The following is a 27,206-nucleotide window of genomic DNA, read 5'->3' on the forward strand; positions in this document are numbered from 1 at the left end:
GCACTATGGCAGTTGGTATTGTCAAGGGAAACACTTGTACCTTTTCTTCATGCGTAGGTATTCTTGGTCTGAATAAGAACTCATCTGGGGTTCTCATATTTTTGTCTGCAAGGACTAGTAGCCACAACATTAATATGTGCACAGCATAAGCAAATATTTCTGGCTCCAGTGGAATAGTCCTCATAGCCATTTGTCCTGTGTATGCTCTAATCATTTTGCATACGTTCAAATAATGCATTCCTGGAATTGAACATATTATGCCCTTCTGCGTGAACGAGATTGTCATGTTTAACTTTGTCATTAGTTCTCATCCTAATATATTCACCAGGGTTTGCCTTGAATAGAGCAGTGGCACATTCATGTCACATTCTCCTATAGAGACTGGAACTTCATTTGTAAAAGGGACATGACTTGTTGCTCCTGTGAAACCCTGAGTATTTATGGCATCGCCGGACAAAGGAAACTTGACTTCACATATACACAAGCGTGTTGCATATGTGTCAACTAAGAAAAAATATTCTTTATCCCCTATACAGATATCCACGCTTGGTTCCTCGTGAGGGTTTGGTGTCACTGATCCGATAGAACACATCAGGTCTCCCAGTGAGCTGTCCTAGTCAACATATAATCTTGTCCGATTATGAGTGAATGGGTTCCCCCTGCACTTGTGGCGTTCCTCATTCCAGAATTCAGTATCGGTCCTGTACCTGTTGTTTGTGACAGTTGCATTTGCCACAGTTGAGACTGTCCCTGTGGAAAAATTGTCACATTTTGGGGTTGCAAACTTTGCTGTACACCCGGCGCTTGCTGCTGCACTGTGTGATTCTGCACAACTCCATTTCCACCCTACTGTGAGAATGCAGATGCATTCACCATCCCTCCTCTTGTGAGTTGGTCGTTTTGCACCATGCCTTGACTTCTGCATGTGGTGCTAGATGCCCTGTCATTCCACACGTCCAACATGTTGGCGGTGGTCTGATTAATTGGCCATTTAGCATATTCTGGTTTCCATTTTGCATATTTTGAAACCATCCTTGATTGTTTTGAAAACCTCCCTTATTGCTCTGCCATCATTTTCCTTGAAAGCCTCTGCCCCTTGGGTAAAGCCTGTTATTTGTTTTATCAAACCGCCTTTGATTATTGATCTGCTGCATGTGAGATCAATCTGTGTTATATATGATTGCCCCCTCAATGGCATATTTCATAATTTTTTCTGCACCAATTTATCCTCTTTACTTTTCGTGCAGCATCGTTTTTGTGATTCTTCTCTTGCAGCAGTCTGCAATCGTGCGCGATTGTCAACTGCATTTCAGACCATGGCTTAGCCTCAATCCCTACCAATTTCTTGAGCTGCTTCTGTACCTGTTCTGGCAGCCCTTGGCATAATATATGTTAAAACACTGGTATAGACTTCCCCCAAGATTCACGAGTTTTCAGCACCCAGGCGTCTTTGAAATTCTGAATGTAAAGCAAAGGATCATCTGACACCTTCATCTTGCGTGTCATTAAAGCTCCCATTTCAGAATTGTCTGGGTATAGCACTTGAAGCGCTTTCCATACCGCGGTTCTGCAATTGTTAAACGGCTCTCCGTCATGTGCGGTATTAACTGTAGTCGCTCTAGGGTAACCTGCCCGTGCCCACACATCGTCAGCTTTATCATCAAGTATGGCGAATAAAAGATTGTTAATATCTCCTATAGCTAACGTGTTCCCTCCAGTCATTTTTTCTAACTCATGTATCCATTTTCCGGCTCCAGATGTCAGCATTGGGAGCTTATTTTTCAGGTTTTCTCTGTCCATGTAAGGCCAGGGTATATATTGTGGCCTCGCTCCTCCTTTTTCTAGTAACGGGAACTGTGACACATGACACTCCTTTTCCTCTCTCATAATTTTCCTGTCTACTGCAGGGGTAATATTCCTGCATCGCCGTCTACCTCACAATGTCCTTAGTCTGCTCACGTAGGGTGGTGGAGACACCCCCCTCTGACCGTACGATACTCCTTCAAGCCATGCTGATTGTTTGGCTGACTCTGAGGTCTTAGGTGCAGACCCACTAGAATCTGACCATTGTATTCCCTTTCCCCTAGAGAAGCATTTTTCCTGTCTTCTCTCATCTTCTCTTTCTGCATCCGATATTGTCTGTGCCCAACTTGTTCAACTTCTCTCATCCTCCTCATTTCTGGTTAGAGTCAGCCTTTCCAAGGACAGCTCTCTATTTCTGTTACTTCGGGATGCATCCTCTGTATCGTACAACTGAGTGCTCTCAAGACACTCATCCTCTCCTTCCCTTTGGGGTACTTTTTTATCCCCATCTCATCGTATATTTATATATATGAATGGTAATGTCTCCCATGCTTAACCTGTTTATCTTTTCTTTGTATAACACTTTATTATGCTTTACATTTCACAAACAAGATCAACAATATGAGCGAGCACCAATCGTCTCACGCTCCAATCCTGTTTTCCAACAACATTTCACTTTTACTTTTGTTAACTACAACCATCAATTAATGCCATGCAACATTTTATCTATTCAATCTCGCAATTTTCATGCTCCTCTTTTAAAACGTTTTTACCTTCTGATGTCATAGAGGAGAGAAAAAAAAACATAAAACAGACAAGACCGACCCGGCCGGCTGCACAAATCTCATGCCATCTGCTTACTCATATGCATTCTGCCCCTAATTGTATTCCGACATGGAATTTAAGCCCATTTCTTTCAAATCGTCTTTAATCGATTCTGGTCATCTACGTCATCCTTTCAATTCAGAACTTTAAATGAAGGCTTCTTTCAGCACTCTGTTAAAACCTAGGAAAATGGGCGTATACTCTTTACCTCGGTCACTCCTTGTATCTCTCTCTATTGCTCGGCCACCCTCGAGTCAATATTTTCTCCTTATATATACATTATACTTTTAATCTGACATTATTTTTGTCCCACCTCCCTCCGTTACATTCCTTTTACTTGTTTATTAAGACATGCAACTTTTTGCCAAAGCATTCAGTATTTTTCACTCACTTTTTGCATGTTTTTCCTCTCCGGACGCTCGGGATCACCGCCTATGTTACCGCATTTCCATGCTGTTCGTCCGATCAGCTGCTTGTAGAAGTGGGAAGGGGTTATTGGGAGAAAGCAAAGGCTCCTTCAGACCTTACCTGCAGGGTTTTTAATTAAACTAGCCACTTTCTACGGAGAGCTTCTCGTTCTTTCAGCCAGATGACAAAGGACTTGTGATATTGCAGAGGACCCGTAGTTACTTATGTCGATGGTCAATGGGTGTCTTATCTAATCTTAACCATCTAATCTCTTCTACCAAGTGAATTGGATGGACGCCAGCCGGCCCATAAGATGTGGGTCTCCAAACACCCCTTTAAGATGAGCAGCAGCACCCTTGAGATAGATGGGGATGCAGATTCATACTCTTGCACCAAATAATAATGACAACTCAATAGTTTGGCAAAGGGAGTCCATTTAATGACAAGTACAGAAAACAGGGAGTTCAGTGAACATCAGCAACCGCTCGATCTTCCTTCTCGCTTAAACTCCACTTAATTTCAGAAAAAACACAGTCTTTATACCAAAACATCGTCACCATCGATGTGTAATCTTAAAAATCTAAAATGCAACTTGATTGGCTATATATATATATCACCTCAGTGGTCGTATGTCTATTACTGCTTTGTAGTTTGGCCTTCGGTCTGTCTCTTGGATTGAGAAAGTTAAGGAGTATTGGTACGGCAGGGGTCCATGTGTAGGTGTGAAGGTCTTATCTCTGCCTGCCTGTCTTTTCACATGATTCAGACACCGTGAAATCGCCTGATACGACCTTGGCTTCTTTGCATGGTTACCTTCAGCTGGGTTTCTCTCCCTCTTAATTCTTGATTTGTTTGCTGCTGCACTCTCCTCTTGAGACCTGTAGTAACCTCTGTTCAGTTCTGCTCATGTGCATAGTGGATTTTCACTCATCTATAAAGTGCTTCACAATTTATTTGCTTCTTGCGGTTTCTGGCATAAGTACCCGTATAAACTGACTTAATATCTCCATCGTGCACATCGCATAAATTCCTGCAACTTGACATCAATGTCTTCATTTTATGCTCAGGATGTCACTCATCCATGGTATCTTGTCTCTTTGTCAGTATTCGCAGGTCATTATATCGTCAGTCCGATTTCTCTTGACATCATCATTTGTCTTCCTTTAGTATTTTCTTGGCTTCTTCAGGTATTTCATTCTGACAAACGCCATTTATTATTGTCTGTAGATTTGGTCTCCTCAGTGGGTACCTTACTGTCCAGGTTTGCTTAGGTCTCGGTACTTCAATAGGTGCTGTTACTCCGATAGGCACTGGGCAGAGCCCAACTGCGTCTCTCTGCTGGTTTATCTGTTCTCCATGCGTCACATATTTTGGTGTGAACGTTCCTGGCACTTCAAAGGTGGTGGCTAGGGTGAGATGATACCTGGCACTTCCGCTTCAATATGGCTTAAAGCCTTAAATGTTGTAATTACCTTGACATTCTAATGTCACAAACAAGACAGGTCAATTCATCATACTGCAGGCTGCCTGGCTGTCTGCCTACAGAATGCCTGCTGGCAAAATTCATATTGATCCGAGTGAGAAAAATGTACTTGCAGCGATCTGCCTTGCATATGGTCTTCCCCTTCTGTATTGGCTTAGCAGGCTAAAACACGATGGTCTTGGGGTTGCCCAGAGAAAAGTCTGCAGCACAGATTAATTGAAATCATTCCAGCAAACAAACATTTGTTTTTCTTAAATCAACCTGAGTGGAAAAAGCATAGCAAGACATTGGTACTGAGCTTTCTGGGCTTAGAAATCCTAGATAAACCTCCTATCTTCTGACTCTGTGCACCTTGACTCTGAACATATCCGCTCCGCCGTCCATATTGTCGGGGTACATTTCCTGTGTCCTGTGTGTCCGTTCACGTGGTGTGCTATTGTGCCTCCGGGCGTGTTTGTCAGCGTGGTATAAATAAAAAAAAATAAAAAAATAAAAAAAGAATGTATGATACCAAATGAGGCTGACACATGGCTTAGGTTACTTGTGGTGTTGTGCAGAAGGAATGTGACATTGCAGTTCAGGATGGCCTGCCCAATAATGGATGGGGTCTTTCCTCTTCTGTAATGGCTTAGCAAGCTGAACAACAATGGTCTGGAGAGTTGCCTAAAGCAATGTCTGTGCTTATCATTAAATCAAAAACCTCCAGCAATCAGCCTTCTGTTTTGCTTCACCTTGAGTGTGACAGGTATGTCCCAAATTAGGGCAGTGAGCCCTCAGGGCCTAGAAACAACACACCCTGCACCTTGCAAGTGATCCACAATGAATTCAGTGGATGTATAGGGTTGCTTGTGGTCTTGTGCAGAAGGGATGTGACTAGCAGTTTAGGCTGGACTGCACCTTTACAGGTGGGACCAGGCTTGATTTGCAAGTGGTTGGCACCCTTCTGTAATGGCTTAATATGCTGAATAACAGTGGCCAGTGAAGCTGTCCAGAGCAATGACCATTCTTATAATTGGTTCAAAACTTAGAGTCATACAACTTCTGTTTTCCTTAAATTAGCCTGAGTGTGAGTGGCATGCCCCAGTTATAGGTCACCAGCCTGTTGGGTTTAGCAACCCAACCTATACCTTACTGGTGATTCCAAATGAGTTCAAAACATGTTTTGGGTTGCTTATGGCCTTAAGCAGAAGGCATGTGGCATACCAGCTAGCCTGCACTGCTCCCTTATAGGTGAGACCAAGACTGGTTTGAATATGATCTTTCTTCTACTCTAATTACCTATCATGCTGGATGGAATATGATGGTCTGGAGTGTTGCCCAAGAGTGATGTCTCGAATTGTGATGAATTTAAAACCTTCATGCCATGGACCATCTGCCGTTTTACTAAAGTCACCCCATGTGGGACGTGTATGCAAAGATGTGAATCCCAAGCCTGATGGGCCAGGAGACCCAAGCTACACCTCACTGATGAGGCCCAAAGAGGTTGAAACATGTATGGGTGTTGCTTCTTATCTCATGCAGAAGGAATGTAAACTAGCAGTTCAGGTTTTGTTACTCTCTTAGAGATGGCACCAAGACGGATTTGGAGATGGCCATTCCTGTTTTGTAAATATAGAAAAACAGTGGTATGTAGTGATGCAAGTGGTTATGGTCAATGCAAAGCCTCCTAGCTCTCAACACCTGCTGGCATTTGCTTTACCTCTCAGCCAAAGCCAATGGATATGGAAAAAAATAATACAAACTTAAAAAAAGAATGGTAAAAGGTGGTCATGGGATGCTAGAGTTGGTGGCCACATGTTTTTGTTGGTAATTCAGTGAATGGCAGTCATATGGTTCTAGAGGTAGGGACACATTGGGCCTCATTATGACTGTTGCGGTAAGGCAACAATGGTGCCGGTAGTGCTACTGGCGCCGTTGTTTTTGTGCATCTACATTATGAGTTTGCTTGCGGGTGCAGCCCTGGACGCCTGGTCAGACCAGGTGTGCCGAGCGTCACCCGGAAGCAGACCAGGATGGTAGCAACGGTACCGCTGCCACCATCCTCCCCATTCCAATTGAGCCCTATGGGGGCTCAAATGGGAATGGGAACATACCGGCTCCGGGTCCCGCAAAAGGGAATTACCGGGCCCTCCAAGGTCGGAATGGCCCTGTAAGTCCCCTTTTGCGGAACCCAGAGCCGGACCCGAGTTTGGGGGTAGCCATGCCCTTATGGCTACCTCCAAACTCGTAATGAGGCCCAGTTTCTATTGGTAATTCCGCAGACTGCAGACTTTGATTGGTGGTTCGGTATAATCCGTGTATAGCTTTCTCACATCTTGATGCAGGTTAGGCTTCCGAACCGTGTTTCTAAACCCACCAACAGCCAAGTCTCAGACAACTGAATTTTGAATGGGCAACATAGAATCAGGCCTGACAAGCTGATAAAACTGGCAAGAATTAATTACTGGATATGTGATCCTGTGACAGTCACACTACTGAGTGAAGAGGAGAGCATTCTTGGGCATGTTGTTCTATGAGGCCACCTGCAATTACTTGTACATAATGCATTCTAGGAAAGGAACATTCTGAGACCCATTTAAGTACTGAAGAGCTAGTCTACCATGGCGTTACACTGGGTATGCAGAATGCACTGTGGGGCAGGTATTTCCATGGGGTTATCTGTACTGATTGAGGTAAATGGGAATTTTTCAGTGTGTTTAACCCCAGCTCTGAGCACAGGGCGTTGAGGTTCCTTGAAGAAATGTGAACACTGGTGTCAAGACTGCAGCTTCGATCTTCACGGTGCTCGTCGACTGTCTTTCGAGGATGTACTGGGAAGATGAGGTGTGTGGTACACCTTGATGCAAAGTGTTAGGTGCTGCAAAGAAGAGTTAGTGAAGAACGTAGACCGGGCAGCGGGCAGCAGTTGTCGGCATCGATGATAGGCGCTCGACCGTGGTTAGATTTTGGCTCTTCACTTGTCGGTAATTTGTGGACTTTGGGTAGCGGGAAGCCCACCAGCAGTTTCTCCTCAGTTGTCGACAACCTCGACTTTCGCCGATGGGACAAAGAGGTTGATGCTGATGCAAGGAACCCCTTTGTTCAAAATGTTCTTAACCAAAAGGTGGAGTTTTGCGGCTCAGGTCATCGACAGCACAATGTCAATCTATCCACACTTCTGAGCAACACAACTCGACGGGCTTCCAACAGTCATGGAGATTCTCTGAACCCCAGTCGATTGCAATGGATTTCGATGGACTCAATGTCCAGGTGCTTTACTTCAAGAATCTCGGTAAACGCTTTCTCTGGTCTGGCAGGCAGAAAGGCACCCGCAAACACAACTCATAGTTTGCCGGTCCGGGAACTATGGTACCGGCATGCTTACCGGTACTGTAGTTCTCGGACCGGCAAACTTATAAAAAGGCCCTATGTGTTTCTGGAAGCTCAGATTGCTGTCAATGGTGAAGCTTAAGGATTTTGCTGAGTCTCAGAGTTGTGGATGAAATCATTCTAGGCGTATGTCATTGAGCCATTGTTGGACAATTTGTTTTTTAGTAGGCTGACCGATGAGGATGAATTCAGTCTTGAATGGGTTTTGATTGAGGTAGGCTGTCAACATCCAAGACTGACTTGATGGCTAGGTAATCATGGAGATGAATGATGTCCTGCACGCTTTTTACTCTCATGTACAACTGAGTATTGTCTGTGTATTGGTGGATGGCTATCATGGGATCTTTCAGGGAGTGCCCAAAAGCTCCATTTAAAGGTTAAAAGGGATTGGTGAGGGGATGGAGCCATGGGGGACTCCAAAGGAGACCTGGAGTAATTTAGAATGGAACAAGTACATCTGGACAGCTTGGTGTCTGCCTAAGAGGTAGAAGGTACTAAACTCAGGACAGTTCCAGAGAATCCCATACTGACACTCTTCGACAAACTTGACAGACTGGGGGTAACCTATACCAATTATGCGGACGACACGCAGATCCTCATACCCCTATCTGGCAACTTTGCTGAAGACACAGCTCTAGTTAACAAGACTTACCTCATCATTCAGGCATGGATGGCCTCCCATGGCCTCTGCCTGAATGACGACAAAACTGAGATACTGATCCTGGGCTCCGACTCCAATCTTAAAAAACTAAGCCCCAACTATCTCGCCTTCATTATAGATGGCAACATAATCAAAGTGGCAACTGAGGTAAAAACTCTAGGTTTCTACCTCAACTCCACTCTATCTCTTAAAAAACAAGTTAACTCCTTGGCTTCCTCCACGGCCTATACCTGCAAATTAAACAGGGCTTGCAGACACTACTTGTCCAAAACCAACTGTATCACATTAGCCAATGTCTTAGTAATGTCCAAATTGGACTGCTGTAACGCCCTATACGCGGGTGCTAATAAAACTGTCACTAACAAATTGCAAATACTACAGAATAATGCTCTTAGAGCAGCCTTAGACATACCCCGCAGAGCGCACATATCCAACATTAGGAAGGACCATCAATGGCTTAAAATCAGTGACAGAGTTCTCCTTAAAATACTATCGCTCACACACAAAGGACTGAACAACACTGCGCCCCCTTACATCTCGGCTAGGTTAACGAGAAAATCCTTTACTCACTACACTAGAGCCTCTAACCATTCCTTACTTGAAATTCCCAGATTCAGACTAACTAAAGCGCGGTGGAGCAAGCTTCCCTGTTAGAGCTGCCCGTGCCTGGAATGATCTCCCTACTGCACTGAGAGCTACTCTACCCTACTCTAGATTCAGACGGAATGTGAAAAGCTGGCTTTGGACCAATGACAACTAACCACCCTGACCTGCCCAACATCGGGCTACAAACTATCTCATTGCCCACTAGATGTGAGGGACACACATCCTGTCTCTATTGTATATTTGTATATTTGTATTGTATATATGCTAATAACACAATTAATGCATTCTTTGTATGTATCCTCGACATGTATGTAACCTAAGCCTAAGTATTCTTGTTACTGCTGCGCCCGGCTACCCCTGGGTTTTGGAGCGCATTATCAAATAATAAACTAAACTAAACTAAACAGCAAGGGGGGAGAGAACAATGTGGTGGTTGAATCAACTGAGAGATCAAGGAGGATGAGGAGGCATGAGTGGTCCGCATCCATGATTTGGAGAGCATCAGCCACTACCTGAATGGCGGCTGTCTCGACGCTACACTTTGGGCGGAACCCTGACTGATAGTCATTTAGGAGCTGGAGTTGTTCAATTATGGTGAGAAGTTGTGTAGTAACTACTTTTTCCAATATTTTGGCAATAAACGGGAGGTTCATAATGGGCCTGTAGTTGGCAAGGTCAACTTTATCTTGTTTTCTTTTTTCAAATAAAGTCATGTGAGACCAGTCTTAAGAGTGTCTGGGAATGATCCTTCTGTGAGGGAGGCATTAATGATGTTGAGGAGCGCATTGAGCCCCGTCCCTGTCAATTGTTTACTGATGTAGGTCAGAATTATATCATCACGCTAAGAAGTAGGTTTGAGGGATGCATTAATTTTTAGGAAATCTGGGGAAAAGAGAGGAGAGAATTCAGTCTAGAGGGGCAGTGTGCATGTCTGGGTGCAGGGGATGCTAATGTTGTGAGAGGTTGATTCGATGGTCTCTCGAATATTGTCTATTTTGTGTTTTAATTGTTGCTGGTACTTCAGGTTGGGTAAGGGTTTGGTACAATGCTTTACTACTTCAAAGAGGGCTTTGATCCTAATAGAGGTTGCCACAATGGTGGTGGAGTAGTAAGCAGATTTGGCCTCAGTAATCAGAATTCTACAGTCTGCACACAGATATTTGAGGTTGGTGAGGTCTATTGAGTTATGGTTGTTGCATCGCCATTTCTCTAGGGCTCTAAATGAGTACTAGTTCAGCCCAGAGCTAATTGAGGCTAGCTCGGGGGTGAACCTTGGGATGGATGGTTTGGCATTTGCTTGGCTCTGGATTTTAGGGGGGCATGAGTGTCTGAGTTGCTGAACAATTCCACCAGGCCTGAGGCCTTCCCTGTGGTGTGGAGGTCTGCAGTTTGCTTCTAGCTCATTGACAGTGAATGTTTTGATTGAGCAGCATTGAGTGAGGGGGCGTTTAGCCTGACGTTTGTGAGCCATAGTCGAATGGGTGACTGATAATGTGATGATCGCATGGTCAGACCAGTCAAGTGGTATAGGGTGTGCACAGGTGATACATGGTTGATGATGTGAAGACTAAGTCTAAGATGTTGCTTTTGTTTTGTGGTGGGGAGAGCACAATTTGCTTAAGGTCCATGAAAGTGGTCAGTGCGAAAAGCGTAGTTCGAGTATGGCTGTCAGCCTATGCCTTGGGTACTTTAAAATCACTGACACAGACATTATTTGAATGCTCGCATTTGGTAGAGCAGAGTAAGTTGGAGATTTCTGCAATGAAAGAGTCACAGCTGTGAGGTGGTATGTAGATGAGGTGGAAGGTGATGGATTACTTGTGTGATAGAGGGGACCGGCAGGTGACTGATTCAAATTAGCTTGTTCTGGGATAGGGGATGATGGAGTATGGCCAATCACTCTTGTCGAACATTGCCACTACACATTCTGACCTTCCTGACCGGTTGGCGTGTTGGATGCAGTAGCCTTGGGGTAGGAGGATGCTGAAAACATGTGGTACAGATGGGATAAACCATGCATCAGTGATGAATCGTGCATCAAGGTTGTTATACAAGATGAAGTCAGCGATCTCGGCAGTGTGAGCAACTGCTGAGCGAACATTGATCAACATGAGAGGGTGTGTGAATGTGATCTCTGGGTGTTGGAATGGGGCACAGGCAATACTGATGTGATTTTGCTAAGGTAGCTTTTCGGCGCTTTCCAGGGCAGTTGGCCATTCAAACCCTAGTGAGAGTGTGGATGGGTCCTGGAGTGAGGAGACACACGCTGATGCATTTTGATGAGTAGCAGATTAGTTTGTAGGTGAAATGCAGGATAGCAGGTCAGGCCCTTGGGCCTATCGGGCCAGAAGAAGCACAAATAAGTGAGGTCCTTGTCTCCACACATCCTATACGAGATATTGTTCTCACCTCATGACTCTGCTACACTAATGGTTCTCCCCACTTTGCTAAATGTTTCCACTCTCCCATAGCTGTTGGTAAGAGTGGTAGAGTGGACTGACTTATCAAAAGGGCCTTTGCCTCAGACATCACTTCATCCTTTTTGGACTATGCCACTATTCAAATGATTCCCTCCCACTCATTGTTCAATAATCTTTTGACCCCATAACTCTCTCCATGCCTTCCTCCCAGCCCTAAACCTTCTCCTTCTGTCTATTCCCAGTAACATTCCCATTGACATGCTGGTGAACTTTACCCTTCCCAAGCTGTCTGCATCCCAGACTTGAACTCAACATCCTCTGACATGACCACTGCCATAGTCCGACTATGACAATCCTACCTAAAATAGAGGGACCTTATCTTTCTCTCTTCATTCCTCCTCTGATTGCTCCAGTAACTGCTCTAGCTCTGGTCACACCATTGTTCACTTAAACAACACAGTGCCTCTGACCACAACTCCTTCTCTCAGTTCTTCAATGACCAAGAGAAAATTCAAGCAGGACTAACTTAATGATCAGAGCACCACTTCCTGATCTATCTCCCCATTTCATGTATCTTCAATTGGCCACACCTTTTCTGACTTTAACTATGCACTTGTGAATCTCTTTGAGCAATGCTATCCTGCATGCAGATTCACCCCTTTCCGAAACCATCATTAGTCCTGAATCTCCTCTGCAATTGATCCCCTCAAATCAAGCATATGCTGTGAGCTATGACACACTATATAATCCCACCTAATCTCTGACTGGGCAATCTGCTCTTCACCCTCCCAATCCCCCATTGTTAGCTCCCCGCTCACTGGTATTTATCCCTTGCAATCTGATTGCTTCATTGTGTACTTCCCTCTATGACTTGCAAAAACGCTCCATTGCATCCAGAAGATAGGTCTATGCCCAAAAAAAGCATGATTGTTTTTATTAATAATAGTAATGCTAATAATAATGCTAATAATGCTAATAATAATAATAATAATAATAATAATAATAATAATTATAATAAGATAATAGATTACAAGCAAATACATTTGCATATGTACAATCTGTAGAACAGGAGGGTGCTGGTATGATGTAAGAGGTAATAAAAGATGAAAAAAATTGCAGAGACCCGCATAGCAGATGAATATTTTGCAAAAACATGATTTGGAATTCACAAAAGTCAAGTGCATATCACCTGGTTGCCCAAGGGGACTAATATGCAGGATGACGTTAGTGATGAAGGCCTCCACTGCTCTGCACATATAAGTGTATTTGTAAAAATAGGAGTGGAGCTCTGGGGAAGATCATATTTCATGCAGAGAGCGTGCCCAGTGAGACACAGCAATCAGACCTGTATTACCCAGCTTTCCTCGAATTCAGGCTTGTAGTCTGTCAAAGTCTTTAAGCAATACCAGAAAATGAAAGAGCAATTTTCCATTCCAGGAACAGTATTACAGCTGGTGGATTGCTAAAAAAGTGAGTATGCCAATCTGGAATGAGGAAAAACAACTACTGATATTTCACTCTCATTAGAGTTTGTCAGAGGAATACAGCTTGTGAAGGCAGCAGCTGAGCAACCAGTGTTTTTGAAGAATAATATTGAACGCTTAAGGTGATGCATACGAAAACAAAAGCTGAAATTGTGTGCTGCAAATAGTAAATGGCTCTTTCATTTTCTGACTCAGCCTGGATAGTATATTACTAGTCAAATGCTTAAAGCAGTGATCTTCAAACTGTGTGGCTGGCGAGACCAGAAGATGTCTGGGGAGGGTGGTGTGAAGCTGCTGGAAAAAGGAAGGAGGGTAAATGCTTTCAATAGAAAATGTAAGTAGCTCTTTACTATAATAATAATGATAACAACAACAACACTGGTGCAAATCCCAGAATCCCACCTTACTCATAGTCTATGGAATTCACTTGCTGCTTTCTCCTCAGCACTGAACTCTCTCAAAGCCTCCTACTACACAAGCCCAATGTTGTCCCATTGAAACCATTGCTGCAAACTTTCATTTACCCTCCAAGCTTTGCTCAAATATTTCAAGCCAATATCCATTGCTACCACAATCTCTGCTAATGGCTTTACTTGCTACTTTTCCTCTAAAATCGCTTCAATTTGTGACACTCTCACAGCCTTCCCATCTCCCCCTCTTTCACACTATGTTTGTCCACCACCTTTCACAGTACCCATCATACAATGGCATAATGCTCCTCTCCCTGTCCAACCAAAAAAATAATCCATGCTTTGCAGTTTGAACCCACATTGCACTCCTATCATCAATTGTGCTCCTCAGGCACTAGGTCCCAACATTCTTTCTTCACACCTCTGTGGTCTTTGACCTCTATATCTTCCAGTTGGACTCTTCTCAGCCTCCTTCTAATCTGCAAATGTTCTACCCCTTTTAAAGACACCTTTTACTGAGAGGCATGGTTTCCCTACAATCTCTTACTCAAAGGTCCTTAAGTGGTCCTCTTCAACCAGATCACTAAGTACTTTAAGAAATATGGCCATGGAGTACCACTTCAATCTGGTTTCCATAGTAAACACTCCAACCAAGACTGCACGCATGTACATCTCAAACATTTTCTATAATGCTGACCACTCCAAGCTCTCAGCTATACTCATACTTTTGAACTGCTCTGCTGCCAACGACATGGCCAACCACTCCTCCTCAGTCTCCAGCATGTTAGGGTTTGCAAACTTGCTGTAGACTGGATTAGTTATTATCTGGAAGATTGCTTCTTTAAAATCTCTCAGAACTTGCAAACCTATGGCCCAACCCACCTACCCATCCATGGACCCCAGGGATAGGTTTTGGGAATTCTGCCCTTCACCCTATATACCTTTCCCTAGGTAGACTTACTTCATGCTTTGGCTTTCACTATCACCTCATTGCTGGTAACATTAAAATATTTTTGCTCCTGTCCCTCTTTCACCCCAGTCATATTAGAATTGATTACCAACAGTCTCACCATAATCCATCACTAGATGGCTCTCGGTTGCCTCACGTTGAACACTTTGAAAAAGGTTTCCATCTTTCTCCCAGAATTCATCACAATCCATCCCCACCCCTCCGCTATCTCCTTCCTGCCTGAAAGTCTTGCTCCCTTTCCTAAGACTTGCAACCTTGGATTGATAGCCACCTCTGACTGCAATAATTCACCACTTTATGAGAAATGCAACCTCCCCCTTGTACTCAGCAATCCACTGCTTGCACCTATCCCTTTCCCATCCCCTCTACTCCATGTTTACCTCTAGTTAAAATCATCAACTTCACTAACCATTCTCTTTCTAACCTACCCCAATCCTTCCCTAATTGTATCTACTGATGCTATGCTGGTTGGCTGGCCATGCACCACTGTCCCCTCATGAAGTTCACTCTCCTAGTCTACAACACTATCAATGGTGTAGCTTCTCAGTCCCTGGTTGACCAAATCTCTCTCTACTCACCATTGTGTTCCCTCTGCTTCACTGTATTCAACCCGACATTTCCATTCCCACTATAACGCCTTTGCTTTCAATTGTTCTCCCTACTATTGGAACCCACCTACTGTCACAATAAAAGCCAGCTTGCCTGTGGATCACTTCACAGCTCCTCCTGGCTAATGTGGGAGCTCTCCTAAATCTCTCCCCATCAGTTCCCACCACTCCTTGCAGTATCCTTTAATATGTAATGTTGTATAATCGTACAGTACCCCTCTTTAATTTGCAGCACTTTCCCCCCTAGGTTAATGTTACCTTTGTATGTGACCCGTTTTGTTGTTGTTGTTGTTGTTTTTTATCCCTCGTCTATGTACCACTTTGTTCACACTCTCATAAACTGGCTCACCACTTGTTCTCATCTTTGTGCTATTCTACTGACCCAATTCCGGGGAATGCATCTTTTGCACGCAAATGTTTGTTGTGAGTAATCTCTGATCAAAACTAACATCCCTTTTCCACAAATAAATACACATTAATGCATTCATCCTGACCTGAAAGATATGGTGATGCCATTAGCCTTATGAACAACAAACTCTCCAATCCTCCTTCTCCATGTGACTTTTTTTCCCTCCTCCTTTCAGTTCACTGCCGCTCAGCTCCTTATTACCACCCTTTCACTATCCTTTTTATCTGCAGCCCTCCTGGCCCTCAATCTTAACTCCTTTTTCTCAGATCTTAACTTACTACTTGATTGCCTCCCCACTGAATTCCCCTTTATAGTCTTAGGTGATGTCAACCGCACTAAACATTATGAAAAGTAACTTGATAACATCCCCTGTGCTAATCAGCTCAAAATTGATCCAACCACTTTCTTACCCCACTTCAGGACCAACCAACCTACACACACCGCAATCTATTTGACCTATTTCACCTCCTCCATCCTCTCTATTGAGCCACTTCCTTATGACCATAGATGTATTATCTTTCTTTTTTAGCATCAATCTCTGCCTTCTGTACACCATTTACCGAATCAATTAACACAAATGTTAACCTAATCTTTAAACTTGCAACCTATATGAGGTCAGGTCCTCTCTTCTCACTCGCTCTCTCTACCCTTGGCCTGCTCCATTGAGCAAGCTTTCATTGATTTCTTCTCAGCCCCGAGGGTTCCTTATGAAAATCATTAATCTTATCATCCTCATCCTGCTTCCAGTCCCCAACATCAGAAGGATGCCCCAGGGACATAATTTGGGGGTCGCCAGGGGTCACACCTGCAAACCCTGCTATCCTTGTGACGCCTGCTGTCTCCCTTGCTACCCCTGGCCAAACTGGATGCGGGGGCCTTTGGGCCTTTTTCCACCCTCACTTCTGCAGTGGAATACATGAACCTCAGAATCGGATCACAATCACTTCATGGGCATTGTGTGTATTGGCTGCCATGTAGTTTCTCACATTTGGAAATGCATGAAAAATATAATAGAAGAGTGTTGCACAAGTCTTCGATTTGGGCACCTTAAGCATCTGGCAGACATCACATGACACTGAGTGACAGGAAGCTGCTAGAGAACATAGTTTGCACTAAGGTGATAACTTTTTCAGAGAGCTAATTCATCTTGGAAACTGTAAAATGCTGACAAAGTGCTAATAAATTGCTCATGCCACTACAGTGGCTGGCAGAAACCTGTGTGCAGCCTACAGATTGGAAACAAGATAGGTGAGCAGTTTTAGGGCATCTTTGTGCAATGCGTGGTCTACCAATTCAAACATAAGTTACACACGGTATAAAAGTAATGTACTTACTGCACAGATCTGTGTAGCATGCATGTCAATGTTTTTCCATGTTGAAAAACCTATACTTCAGTCACGTCAGCGAGTATATTTTCCTAAGCCCCTTGGAACACACACCCACAGACAGGACAGGTTATGGTTTATGATCTACTATGCATGCAGAGTCATGCACCCAATTAGCATAGTGCTGGATAAGGCAAAGTGGAATTGGAAACTTTGCACATTTAAAGTCCCAGAAAAAAATAATATAGAAGCACACCTATTGCCTTATTATAAGGCTGTTGACTGGCAACATGGGAGCAGCTGCTGCAGAGCCCCCGAGGCTCGAGGCCCCTTTCAGTTGAAAGGGATAAAAGAAGGCTCAAGGCCATTTTATTTGAAATGGTTGAAAGGCCCGATGCCATCCCTGCTTTAAAGTACTTTTATGGTGAGCCTAAACAGCAAAGTAGATTAAAGGCGAGGAATCCGGGGTCAAGAGGTTGCTTTATGGCAGGGAAGAAAGAAGTAGTGTTCTTGTTTTTGAAACAAATAGGACTACTGTATATTCGCAGCAATGACCACAACCAAACTTAGTTCCTAGTGAGTGGCATACAGTGACAGTTTTCTTTTCACTAATCAGCCTGCCAAGTGATTGCTTATTTTGTTTGAACTAGATGTACCAATAGAGAAATTATGTTTCAGATATAACATACTTCTAAAATCCTTAGACTTTTGTTGCCTCCTTTAATAACTTTCCTAGATAACATTATCATTACAGTCTTCACATATATTTAATATCATTCTGATCACTGTGACTGCAAATAAAATGTGGGGAAAATGTGGGGGAAATGTTTCTGTTTGGAGCTTTATCTACACAATGTCCCCCCTCAGTAAGTCTGGAGTGCTTCTGCAGGGGCATGGTAACCCTCCATACCCAGCTGCAGTGAAGTAGTCAACTGTCAGCAAGCAGAACCACCAGATGCTGCAGCTAATTGATTGGCATGCAGAAAAATGCATATATGCCAACAACTATGTTCTAAGCAACATGGTATTACTCAACACTATAGAAGAAGCTAAATACACCACATTAAACCAATGCAAAAATTAGCCTGAGCACTATACACATGAGTTGTTACTGTAAACTCATTTCATTCAGTTAGAGCTTTGGATGTTCTGGGAGGCCATCACGTTTCCTTGGGGCAAACACCCATCCTCCTAGCATAAATGCTGCTAGGAGGGGGGCATTTGTAAGTTTGTGGCAGCTTTAGTGAGGAAAAGGTTTAACTGGTCTTGTGCCGTTAGAAAGTCCCAATAGATTAATAATTTCCATGGAGTTGCTTCATGGTGTGGTGTGTAGGATTGGTGATATAATTAAAATGGCCACCAACAAAGTTAATAACATCTTCAATCCCTAGGTTGTTTAAGGACAGACTTTACTTTCTAAGATCTCACTTGAAAGATCTTTTAAATCTGGAAAAGGTGGTCCTAGCAACATGTCAATGGTGGCCATGTCCATATTTCTGATCTCATTTGTACTTCTAATTGGATATTCACAGTAGATTAAACCTGTCAATATGAAATGCAAGCAATTGCTACTTTATTTTAACTTGTGAAATATTATTATATGCTAGGACTGAACTGTTGAAATTACTAACATTGACCAGGGCGCACAATTTAGCAATTCCAACAAGACATTGGGCAGTTGTAATTGACATTAATTAGCTTCCCTCTGGTAGACTAAGGCCAGCTTTGTTTGCTGCATCTGGCACTCCTTTTAGCTTGTTGTAAAAAAGAGTGTCTGTTATATGCTGCTTCAAGCTCACAGGCATTGTGCAAGATGTGCTCAACAGTGCTCTATGTGCACTATGCATTAGAGCATGCCATCCCCTTCTTGCTAATGCCACCTCACAGAATGGTCGACATACCTGCTAGATTCCAATCAGGATATGTTTGTCCAGTCATGTGTGCTATGTGCATTCTTTGACTGGTAGTCTTGGATTCCTCCATTCTAAACACAGGCCTACATTTCCCAGAAAGCATTGCAAAGAAAACAATAGGGCTATGCTACTAATTTCCAAATGGAATGGAGCATATGCTCATGGATGGACTGAGGTACGCAATACCACTGGGCAGAAACAGACATTGGCACAAGCAGCGAGACTTGCCCCTTACAATGTCTGTATTATATGCCTTCTGTTAGCGTCAGATTTCTTCCTTGCCCCTTTACGTAAATAAAGTAGAAGTCACCTTCACCATGTTGTATGGCAAAATCATCAAGAAACATTTTTCTAGCACATATATAAGTGTTAAAAGGGGAAGCATTTTTACTTATACCAAGAAACACTGAGATTTGCTTGGACAACAGGAAGATTCCCTCCAGGCTATTTTTCCTGTAGAATTATGTTAAATTGCGGCTGTGCAGGAGGCAGCCTCTTTTTGGTGGAGACTCCCGCGAGTTGTGGTAGACCAGGTTGTCAGGTCTGTTGTCAGAAGGTGGTAAAGCCTGGTGACACGGGGTGTCCTAATCTGGAATCAACTTCTGTATCCAGTTTGGGCAGAAGCTGAGGCTGTAAAAAGCTTTTCAAAACGTTTTTGTTCTGGGAATATATTGATCTCAGTGTTTCTCACTATGTTGTTTGTTCATACACTGTTTTCCGTCCCAGTAGCAACCGTATGTCACTGGCCGGTTGACAGTGCGTTATTGCCTTACGGTTGTTGGCGCTATATTAATGCTACATATAGTGATCCATACTTGTATGAAAGTTATGTCAGATTACAGTGATATCAAAACATTATTTTTCTTAGTGTACTGGAAAAATGTTATGTGATGCCACTTTCTGTTTTGTCAAGGGGTGAAAAGTCATGTGCCATCACTTCCCATGATATCACTTGGGGGCAGGGTCAAGTGCCATCACTTCCTGTGATGTCATCAGAGGGCAAGGATCGTGTAATGTAAATTCTGCTACCCCTGGCATTTTGGTGAAATTACGCCCATGGTCTCTGCTCTTTCACTAAGCCACATTTAACTATTTCACTTAATCCCCTCGTTTAGATGTTCTACTCACAAGCTTTCCTCCACTCTGCCAGTCATGATGGCCCCTCCATGCCCCTCGATTACATTAACAACGCTTGCCTGTTTTTTGGAAGATTCTTTAAGCCTGTGGTTTCCACATTTTGTTATGCTGAACCCCCTAAAGTAAAATAGCTGCTTGCATTTTCTATTGAAAGTATTTCCCTCCCTCCTTTTTTCCATAAGCCTCACACCACACTCGCCAACATCTCCTGGGCTCGCTAGCCAAGCAGTTTGTAGGCCACTGCGTTAAGCATCGGCCTAGTGAAATACTAGACAGGCTGAGACAGAAAATGAAAAATCCATTTACTATTTGCAGCACGGCATTTTTTATTTTTTATTTTCGTGCGCATCATCCGAAGCTTTCAACCATTTTTTTTTCCAGAAGCACCGGGTGCTCAGCTGCTGCATTCACAAGCTGTAATCCTCTGACAAACTCTAATGAGAGTGAAATGTCAGGAGTTGTTTCTCCTCGTTCCAGATTGGCTTAGTTGGTATTTTAGCAATCCCCCAGCTGTAATACTGTTCCTGGAATGGAAAATGGCCTGCGTGCAAAGCATTGTGTTCATTTAGTGCTTAAAGACTATGCCAGCATGCAAGCCTGAAGTCCAGGAAAACTGGGTGATACTGGTCTGAGTGTTGTGTCTCACTGGGCACGCTCTCCACCTGCAATAAGAACTTCCCCAGAGTTCCTCTCCTGTTTTGGCAGAACACACCGCTGAGTTCATCCCATACTTTATCCTGCATATTAGTGCCCTTGGGCAAGCGGGTGATCTGCACTTGGCACTGGCATGGTTTGTAGATTACCCAGCCATGTGTATGCAAAATAGTCGTCTGCTATGCGGGCCTCTGCAATTCTTCATCTTGTATTACTTCATAGCAGCAAACTCCAGTCCTGCAGAGTGTCCATGATGAGCAAAGGCATCTGTTCATGATTTGGCAAATGCCTGTAAGGCAACATTTCCAAAATAGGTTCATGCAATTTGGCACACAAGTAAGCAATGCTCGATTTCGTTGCTTGTCACATTGAGAGAGTAGAATTTGAAGGCCTTGTGTTAACAACAAAAAAAAACACAATGCGACATGTGTATAATGAATGTGATGCCAGCTCACAGCCAATCGCTGCCCCGTGTTGGATTCTAGCACGCATGCTCAGCTAGATACCAGCTTCCTGGTTTGCGGTTATCTTTTGAATGTGCCTCACTGCTGTCAGTCACATGTATCAGCACTTTATGTGCATGTAGATTCTTAACATGACAATGCACATCTGTGAGGAAATGGTGCATCAAAGCAGAGATGCGTGCTCATAAAACAGATACAAATCCCATTAATGATTTATACAACAGCAACAACAAATATGTGCCCAGAATACTAAACTGTCAGATCAAAGGCACTTCAACTTTATTTACGAGCCGGAAAGAGTTTGTATGAAATATTCTTATAGTGAGTAAATTATTGAAACTGCTTCATGCACAGATCGGCAGTTTACGCATATGCACTCACTAGGCCCATTGCTTGAATTTTCAGGACTTTATTACTGATACCCATGTGAGATTACATATTTTAATTAGCTCTTTTAGTTAGGAAGTTCAATTTTTGTTATTTGTAATTAGGGTGTTTTTTTTTTCTTTTTCTTTTCAGCTTTTGTTTCTTTGCAAGAACTCTGCTAGTGCGGATCGCAAGGCTCTTATTAGAAATGTTTAGTTTACGGGTCGTTTTTTTTACCACTGATATCTGAATATTTTTTTAAAAGGTTCCTCTATTTGAATACTTTGGCGATTTGGCGATTTGCTCCCAAAAATACATTATTTGGGGTTCAATAGCCTGAATGTGCCTCCACTATGGGACACTTCCCATTGTGTTTTATACAAGAGAAGGGATTGATCTGATACATCCTCTTTCCCTGCACAACTGGAAATATGCCTCATCCATGAAGATCATCTGCCCATGTTAAATGTTCACATCACATTCCATGGTCGTTTGTCCCTCTGTGCAGATTTCTACAAATGTGGAGGTGAGGTGGTGGGGGGCTGTTTACACAGATGTAAATGCTGCAGGTATTTATAAATTGCAGGTACCTTTAAATGCATTATGTAGCATGCATTCCACTGTGCTTCATCTTAACACCTGAGGGGATGCACATTCCACAAAAGGTTCATGTTGGATCCTTCTGTGCATTTCATTACACTGGAGAATGGCTTTTTATCCCTTTGGGAGAGGCCAGCAGTGCACCACTTAAACTAGCAAATGATCTCAAGGAAATGTGCAGGTCACCTTTCTGAATAAAGAGACCTGTGTTTTTCGAAGAATTGGCATCTAATACACGTACCCTCTGAGCTTTTTTTGATGGCGAATCATTAGCGAATTTGAGCCTAGGAATAAATTGTGATAATAACAAGATTGGGGCTCATCAAATAATGTAGATGTATACGCATTCATAAATAACCCCAAGCTTGTCTTACCATGCTACTACTGTTGTGGCACAGTGCTTGTTTCCCATCTAGCAGGTTCAGCATGCATTACTCACGTATGTTATTGATCTTCCGGTGAGTTTAGCTAAACAATGTCTCCTTCATATTTAAAACATAAATCATTCTAACATCTTTTCCCCCGCACACTCATACTATCATTTCTTTATCATATTTTATTTGCAGTGTTCAGTGGCGTTTCAAACCCGTAATTATGTGTATGTCACTTGAGGATGCAGTTATCACTTATGTGCTAATGATACGATGCAACAAGTGTACCTTCTGGAAATCACAGATACATAGCAATTGATGGCAGCCATAAAGTCCCACGCTTACCAAAATTAATAATACGCCTCAGTTTAAATAAAAAATAAACAATGTGCTAGAAGCATCTGGAAGGCGAGCACACATATAGTTGGCAGACTCCAGTGCTTAAAGCTGTTCAGCTGAAGAGTTTTAAGTAAGCGTTGCTACTCACTTTTTCCTTTAACGTCCTTGGCACTTAAAGGGTTAAAGAATAATGAGGTTGGAGGTACATCCCCAACTTTGCCGGGAAGTATTTATTTTGCGATGCCACACAGAACCCTGATGCAAAATGCAGCTAGTGCATCTTAAGACAATACTCACGACGTACTGCAATGCTAACCCCTATTAGGAGCATGTTTTGACACACAGATAACTCAGAGGGTTAAATGCATTCCGGAAACATTTAGTCCAACTCAGTCCCTCATTCTTCCAGCATAATTCCATCAATATGGATAATTGTAGAAGTATCCGTTATAACTAGATAAGTGATCAACAGAGAACATTCTTGTGTTTTAGAACTTTTATTGTATGTGAGACCACCTTATAAGGCTACATGCCCTTACAAGCTGTCTTTGGCAGAAAGAAAGGTGAGCACCAGACTTCTCTGAACCAATCTGTTGTCTGCATATTATAATTGACAATATTGACCATTTACAAGAGACAAGGCACATGCACATGTTGGGCATGTAATGGTTTATTGAGCTAACAATGAGCAAAGAACCATGCCGGTTTACAGGAAATATATTTGTATTCATTTAAATTAAAAGTAATAGAAATCACACTGAACTAAACGTGACCCTTCTTTGTGGCTCGCTATAAACTCCTTGTTAGACAAATCAATTACAACAATTAGTTAAAACACACAAATCACAATTCTTTACTTTATACACATTTCACTTCAATAAATAATTAAACTGATCAATAACCAAAACACATATAAATGAAGTGCTGTGCAATTTTGATTTTCCCAAGGGCTTAAAAGGCTAGCAGTAGAATTTCAAGATTGGTACACATACGTTTGGCAATTATAATTTCACCCACACTTTTGGTTTAAATTAAACACAGGGTGATTTAGCAGTTTGGTTTTCAGACCACCCCTCCCCCATTTTGGTCAGTGATGGGGAAGTTAGGAAGAAAAATTGGAATGAATTGGGGAATTTTGGATTTCAGACTCCCCTCCACTGAAAGCCCTGTGTTGGAGAAACCGGATGGTAAACATGGGGAGGATTTGAGAATTTAGGATTTACAGCCCCCACCCCCACTTAAAGGCCTGTGTTAGGGAAAAGTTGGATGAAAAGATTGGACCAATTTAAAAAGAAAGACACCACTATTCCTTAAGAGGACAAAAATGATTACCCAATTAAAGTATAGGCTATAGTTGTTCAATGCACACTGGAAGTGAGCTTTGTTAATTTCGAATTTTAACAAACCCCCCCTGTAGTGTTCCACCAAATGTGGAAATTAATTAAATTAATCTTTTTAGTTAAGTAGGCTAAGTTGTGTCAGTTTTGCCCCCTGCCCAATACAAAGGGAAAATGATTTAAGGCAAGCAGACTCCCTCCCTTTTGGTTTCCCAGGGCTCTGTTCTACTTACATAGAAAGCCTCTTTTTAGATTTCAGGACAGCCAACTGCATGTCAGGAAAGATAGTGCATGGGTCACTCCACACTCAAGGATGCCTCTCGCTCTCCACTATAGGACCCAGTCAGCATTTTGGCCTTCCTAGCAATAGAGCTCTATCCAGATGCACTCTCAGCAATCTCCTCTGGTGTTTCCTTGCAGCTGTCAGATTGAAAGTTGCTGCAGCGCACTTTGATGGTAAATTTCAACATCTCTGTCCCTTCATATTAGCAGTCCCCTTATATTGCTGTGATGACACCACCAATTTTACAATCTTGGCGAAGTACCCTGTCAGAGGTCTTGCAACTAGAATTGGACAGTTACCCTTCTCTCTCCTGCCTACTCCAGCCCCTCTCTACATATTTGTTTAAGAGTATGGAGCAGACATATGGCAACTTAGTTTACAAACCCCATTTGTTCTCATGTCAAATTTTTGGCAAACACTAGTTATGTGGCAAAAATTAATAATTTGACTAATAACTGCCATAATATACATAATTTCTGATTCAGCTAATCATGGGGAATTAAATAAGACAACAGCCAGGTACACACTATGCTGCATGGCCATGTGGCAATGCTCTGCTGTTTCCCTAAAAAGCATAAAAGTTATGAACATGTAATTGATTACCCATATTCCTAATTTGATTCTACACCCATTCACCAATTTTCACATTTGGAACATTTTCAGATAAGCCAGAAACCTAGTTTAACTGGCTAATACAGTTCCCTAATTTGTAGGTGCATGCATTTTATATCTCCAGATTCACCTGGAAATGAAATAAAAATGTTGCATAAATGAAGAAAATCCAACTTATGGTTTTTGGTATGAAGGCCTAAATTGTAATAGTGCTTTTAAATTAATTCTAAATCTCCATGTGGGGCAGATGGAAATTCTCCTGCCTTCGGGGGATATGGTCTCACTGGGCTCACCTGTGTATGGGAGGAAAGGTCGTTTAGGCTCCCCTCCCCTCCATTCCGTCCCCTCGCACACACTATGCTCGTTCCATGACTGACCATGTGCCCCTGCCCAAAGGTGCAGGACAGCCTCGGGACAGCACATACAGGTGCAACATCTGCAAGGGGACTGATTACTGACTCCATTTTGTACAAACACTGACTCCATTTGTATCTGCTCTAGTAGGCCTCACAGAAATGCCAGCCTGTAGGCCCTCACCTCTCCCCTGGGTCTGTGCACAGTTAACCAGCTACTCCCCCCTTTACCTCCCCTCTGGTGTCTCTGCGACTGTCCTGTTCTCACAGAAAGCTGGCCATGAAATGCTACAAACAGAACACTGTATCTCTCACCTTCCTCCTTATATGACTGCCCTGTGAATGACCAGGCTATGGCCTGGTCTTGGAAAAAACCCATCCATCTCCACAAATCTGCTCTGCACTCGCAGACCCCACTTTGAAGACAATCTCTAACGTCACCCATCATTTGATCTAACAGATGCCTGCCCCACGACTGTGTGCCACTCAGATTCACCCCTATCACTAATCCCACGTGTGACCATATATCCTTTTGGTACTAAAATATAATAAAGTAGTCTTCATGAGGTCTAAATGAACACTTGATAAATGTGTTACCTGATTGATTATAATAGATAAGAGATTTGGGCCCAGGCGCCCCTGCCCCACAATTCAGGTCAATTTCTGTCAATGTAATGTACGCATAGGTATAATGTTAGAAGAACCATGTGACATAATGTGAATTACGTGGTCCCGAGGACAGCAACAACCAAAAATATATCTTGCAATAAAGTGGATATGGCCAGGGTCGTGTAACATAATGCATGTAAAAGCACAACTTTAGCTTGAACCAACCCCCTCACAGGTCAGTAGAAATGGCACTTGCAAAACTTGCTCAAGACCCATTATGTGTATTTTCAATCCCATTGTCTTGCCCAGGCCTCCTCTCCCCGCTGCACACTGCGCAATATGAGCGCTGATGACCCCAACCTTTTTCCCCTCCCACGCCTGTGCTGCTTAAGCTCATGTCTCACGGATGTCTCAATGTTACAAATGTATTGTTTTCATCCTTCCACTAAGCCCGTGCTCTAATGCTCCTGAAAGAAACGACCCCCACACCTTAAACCTGGTCAGCGATTTGCAGTGAGCTAATAAAAATGTACATATGAAATATATGGTTTTCTCCCTAAATGCAAAGGTGTAACTTGTGATTGATTTTTTGCATACTTTGAGGTAATGTGTAGATTAGAGAGTTAGCACCAGTCGCCTCACCCAGAACCAACATGACCTTCACCTCGCAGCGACCAGCCCAGTTGATGCACGTGATGTCCGATTTCTCGCCAAACCATCATCTAATCACATGAAGACGGTCACTACATATCCATACTGGGCCAACTGCGCCACCAATTGTAATGTAACTTTTGCACTATATGTATTTCGTCACTGATGACGCTATAACACTTTAAAATGTACTGACGGTGTATTGTTTGGCAGAGCGCTCTCGGAGTGTGCAGAGTCCTCTGGATGCCCTATTTTGATTTAGATAAACATTATCTCTTAACTTCACCCGCACTTGGTCTTGGTCTCATTCCCTCCTGGGGAATGTCCATTATTGACTCTCATTGGGGAGTTTGCATTGTATTTTGTGGACTGCTCACTTTCACCTGTAACCAGAGATTTTTTGTTTATATCAATCTATTTATGTTTGCAGCTTACTCTTTGAAGTTGGTTTCCGGTTTGAAGTTGTAGCCCCTTGTCTTCACACCTTTTAGTCATGCTCCAGCCAAGGGGAACTGTCCTGCTATCACTGCCTTCAGAGCCAGCAAGTATGGGGAACACTAGGGTTTCCACACCTCGCAGGACAAACTTTTTTGCAGTTGTATTTAGATGGGGGGTGTCAGCCTTCCAGTGGGGAAGTTCGTGAAGTTTGCCCACCCACCAGCCAAAGCGGCTTGCCTTGGGCTGACATTTTTCCATGGGAAACAAAATGGCTCTTCAAATGTCACTCGTATTTTGT

Source organism: Ambystoma mexicanum, chromosome 1p (assembly GCF_040938575.1).
Source record: "Ambystoma mexicanum isolate Mex_15411 chromosome 1p, UKY_AmexF1_1, whole genome shotgun sequence".
NCBI lineage: Eukaryota > Metazoa > Chordata > Amphibia > Caudata > Ambystomatidae > Ambystoma > Ambystoma mexicanum.